Here is a 4,593-nt window from a genome sequence, read left to right as displayed (position 1 = left end):
CACTGGTGACGTTGCAAGTACCACACAGCATTTGTTTTTCTGGGTGGTAAATGGATGTGTCCTGAAGGCTGTGAGGGTTGTGCTGTACAGACTGGTTTGGCTGGGTTGGTGCTTTACTGTGGCTGATAGATTTTTATCAGATGCTTTTACTTGTCAAATTTTCCTTAGTTGTGGGAACAATCCAGCAAATAGTAAAAATGATGGTGCACCAGGAGACATGCAGCCAAGGAGATCATTTGTTTGGCTGGATCCCTTCCTGCACAAGGGAGGCTTTGTGCAAGCTCACAGAAGAGCCGTGTTCATCCTGCTGTGGGCAGAACTGGCAGCAGGCTTCAGGCTTTGTGTCCATGCAGAGTCAAGCTGGCTTGGTTCTCCACAGAGCAGAAAACTCATTATTTCCGAGGTTATGGCCAGGCTGCTGGGAGGCTACAGCTCCTTGTGAGAAGTGCCTGTCTCCCAGCAGCACTGGCAAGGAGGCAACCAGGGCTTTGGACAAAGGAAGAGGTTTGTGCTGGTCTCAGAAAGGAATCTCATGCTGCCTGTGAGAGCTGCCACGGGGGTTATGCTTCTTTGGCAGTGCTGACCTCCTTGGAGAGCTGCAAAGCTGGGGGAACCCATGGCCTGTGGGTCAAGGACATGGGCTGGTCATGGTTCCACCAGCACCTGGTCTCCAAGGTGAACTGCTCTGGTAGAGGAACATATGCAGAACTGGAAACTGATTAGATGCAGTATAAATGAATCTGTGAAGGATTGGCTGCAGTAACAGTGCTGGCAAAGGGACAGCGCTCCCAGGGCTCTCCTGGGGTGGATGTCACTCCCACTCCTGCAGTGCCAGCTCCCAAAGCTCCTGATGGGCGCTGCCTCCGGGTTCCTCATCACCAGCTGTGCCAGACAGGACTCAGTCCAACAGCTGGGTGGCAAAAACTCCGGAGGGGTGCAGGTAAACACTGGCCCCCTGCTCACATCTGAGCTGCATCTGCACCATGGTAGGGGTTTCTCTGTCTGTGACACTGCAGTCTTCCTCTTTCAGACTCTGCTTTGTCACAATCTGGCCACAAAACCGGGGGAACAGTAGCACCAGTCCTGAAGGCAGCTGTCCCCACAGGCATGCCTAGTTTTAGCAGTTTTGTGAGGGTGTGGAGAATAATTTGTAAGTATCCCTGCTGCTGGTTCCAGACCATGGCACAGCAATGTGCTCTGACTTCTCCGTGCTGGATACTCAGGGTCAATGGCAGTGGGTGGCAGGTCTGTTTGAATATGCATGTCTCCCCCAAAAGTTGATGATGTGGCCAGTGATGCTTCACCACAGCTTTTTTGGGATGAGGGATACAAGTCAATCTAATTATATATACGTGAGAAAAATCAATGCCCTGGCAAAGTCAGTCCTATTTCTGGCTAGAACTTGTCAAAACTCATTTTCAAAATGCATCTTGAGTCATAACTACATCCAGTTCATGGGAGGAACCTCGCTTCCTGGCCTTGTTGGGTGCGGGGATGAACATTCTTCATTGCGGGATCTTCATCACACACAGAACTCAATACCAGAAATTGAGTGTTTTGGGATGAAGAGGAGGCAACAGCACGCACGGGGCCTAGCCTGGAGTTCCTCTTTGCATGCAAGGTGGGATGGGGATCCCACGAAAAAGCTGAACATGGGGATATGAATTAAAAGCTATCTTCAAAGCCATGCTTGTGTGTGTTGGCTGAATAAGACTGTAAGGATAACTCTAACACCAGGTCTCCTCACCAGCCCATGGCTGTGATGCTTCAACCTGTGACAGGTCGTGTTTCAGTTGGTTGGGGAGAGGCAGCTGAGTGACCCAGCAGAGCCATGATGGGATGGTGAGCAAGGACGGCATCCCTGGACAGCCAAGAGGTTTTTCAGATGCAGGAATGTGGGGAGCAGATTTTTAAGAAGCTTATAGCTCTGCCCAGCCACACAAAGCTTTTCAAAGGTCAGCAGGAGACCCAGCACATCTCTGCCAGAAGATTTGTCCCTTGCTAAACACCAGACTCCAGAGATCTTGTCTTCAGACAAGGTGGTGTTTTAATGGCTGAACAAATATTTTCCCTGGCTTTGCTCTGGGAGACAGCTGGGCTTTTATGGCTGCATTTGAAAATAATAATAATAATAGTAATAATAATAGTAGTTGTAGTAAAAACATCTCTCTAGCATTTCAGTGAAAAGTAGGTAAAGCCTGGCAAACTTCCCATAACTGCAAACAGGGCTTTTTTGCTGTGGGCAGTGCCAGGCAGCATTAGAAGGCAGCAGGCAGCCGTGGTGCCCAGAGCTGGGCAGCCCAGGCGCCAGCTGGAGGAGCTGGCAGCACACTGGCCAGCTTTCCTGCCAGGAATCAGCCTGGAAAGCCAGTTCAATAGCCTGCCTGTGTCCCACTGGAAAGCATCAAGGAAGATGTCACCAGTGATGAAATTGCTGACAACCCAGTGTACTCTACCAGGAAAATTATCCATCAGAAAATAAACATTGCCAACTCTATGCTTGGGCATCTCTGCCCAAATAGTAGCATCCTGTGGAAGACAAATTCCCTTTTAACACGGGATTTTGCTGTGGTCCCATGCAGAGTTTGCTGTGAGAGATAAACATCTCAGCTGTGTAGCAGGGCAGCTCCAGCCCCTTCACTCTGCAAAACAGCCACCTGCACATCCCGGCATCACGGCGCCGCTTTAACCGGTGACTCAGGCGTTGGCCTTTGCATATCTGCCAGTTTATGCAGGGCCTGACTGCTTTGCTTATGCATTTCTACATCTCCTCCAGGTCGTAGGAGATGATCTTCATCTTCACTTTGCAGTCCTGGTAGGAAGGGCTAGTAAGCTAGGCTCTGGATGGGGCAGCCTTCCTGAGGGACAGCTAATCTTCCTCTTGCTTTGTTAAGACAGGTTTAGCAGGAGTGAGTGTCATGTCTGCCTTTTCTCTCCAGGGCTGAGTGACTTGGAAGAGCAAGCATCATGAACACATCCTCCTTGTTTTCCAAAGATCCTGTGAAAGTCTTGCCTGAACTGCATTCAGTCAGGACTTGAAGTATGAAATTATAAATTTCTCTTGGGTTTTTTCATCATTCATTCTCAGGCATACGAAAAGCTCTCTGGGTTTTGCAGTGTCTGGTTGAATCCACATGCTTATCTTCCCGGGGATACTTTGGAATCAAGGCTGATTTCCACCTGAGCCTAAGGTGATCTTTTGAGGCCAGTCATGAGGGCTTGAATCACAGGAGCTTGACGAAGAGCTGGGGTTGGCAGCTCCCTTGGGACTGGGGGGAGGTGAGGTAGATTGAAAACTGCCCCAGAATGTCGTGATTAGCAGCACAAACTCTAGCTAGAGGCCAGTCACTAGCACAGTATCCTGGGGTCAAAACAACATCCCGTTCTGTTGGGAAGTAGCTTTTCCAAAAAGGATCTGGGGGTCTTGGCAGGCACCACACTGAACATAAGCCACAGAGAAGCCTGGGTTGCTTCAGTCAAAACATTGCCAGGAGGTGAAGAGAGGACACACTTCCCATATGCTCAACCATGGTGGGTCACCCCTAGAGCCTTGTGCCAAGTGCTGGGTTTCTTAGTGCCGGGGATACAGGGATATAATGGCAAGGCCAGTGAAGGGACACGAAGGTGAACGAGAGACTGGAGGGAGGGAGCCAGGCTCTTCCCCATGGTGCCCAGTGCCAGGACCAGAGGCCAAAAGCACACACTGGAACAAAGGAGGGTCCCTCTGAACTTCAGGAAACACTTCTTCATTGTGAGTATGACAAAGCCACTGGCACGGGGAGGTTGTGGAGGCTCCATCCTTAGAGTGTCCAGATCCTGGACAGCCGGCCCTGGGTGGCCCTGCTGAAGCAGGACTTGGACCAGGTGACCTCCGGAGGTTCCTCACCTCGGCCAGCCATGGCTCTGTGAGCTCCGCCAGAGGAACATGGAGCCTTTGGTTCATCCAAGTCCCCCATAGGGGCTAGCAAGATGTGGTGTGGTGACAGGAATAACGAGGGGGTGTGACTGGAGGTGGCAATGTGGTGATAGGGGTAATAGTGTAAGAGGGGTGTCACCGAGCCGAGGTGGGGTCGTGAGGGTTGCAGAGGTGACAGCGCCTGCAGCGGCGTGAGAGGGCGCCGAGGGTGTCAGGGTGTGACGGGCGTGTGACAGGCTGCGATGGCGCAGGCGGGAGGAGGCTGGGCGGGTGACACGGCTGCAGAGGGGTGTCAGGGTGTGGCGGGGCGGTGACACGGGACAGGTGACAGGCGACGGGGAGGCTGGCACGGCGGGACGCGCTGCCTGAGGGGCGGGCGCGATGGCGAGAGCAGCCGGCGGGGCCGGACCTCCGCGCCGCCGGGGGGCGCTGCGCGGCGCTGGGCGGGCACGGCGGCGGCGCTGCCGTTTCCGGGTTGGCTGCGCGGCGCTCGGGGCGGCCCCGCCTGCAGCCGCCGGCACCGGGCCCGGGCCTCGGCAGCTCCGCGGGCCCCGCGCCCGCCGCCCCCGGGCCGGCCCCGCCCCGCCGCCCCGGCCCCGCTCCGGCCTGGCCCTGCCGCCCGCCGCCGCCGCCCTCCTGCGCGCCGCGCCCCGCCTCGCCGGCCTCCCGCGCCGGCC

This window comes from Sturnus vulgaris, chromosome 12 (genome assembly GCF_052056855.1).
Source record: "Sturnus vulgaris isolate bStuVul1 chromosome 12, bStuVul1.hap1, whole genome shotgun sequence".
NCBI classification, from domain to species: domain Eukaryota; kingdom Metazoa; phylum Chordata; class Aves; order Passeriformes; family Sturnidae; genus Sturnus; species Sturnus vulgaris.
This window is presented reverse-complemented; position numbering follows the sequence as displayed.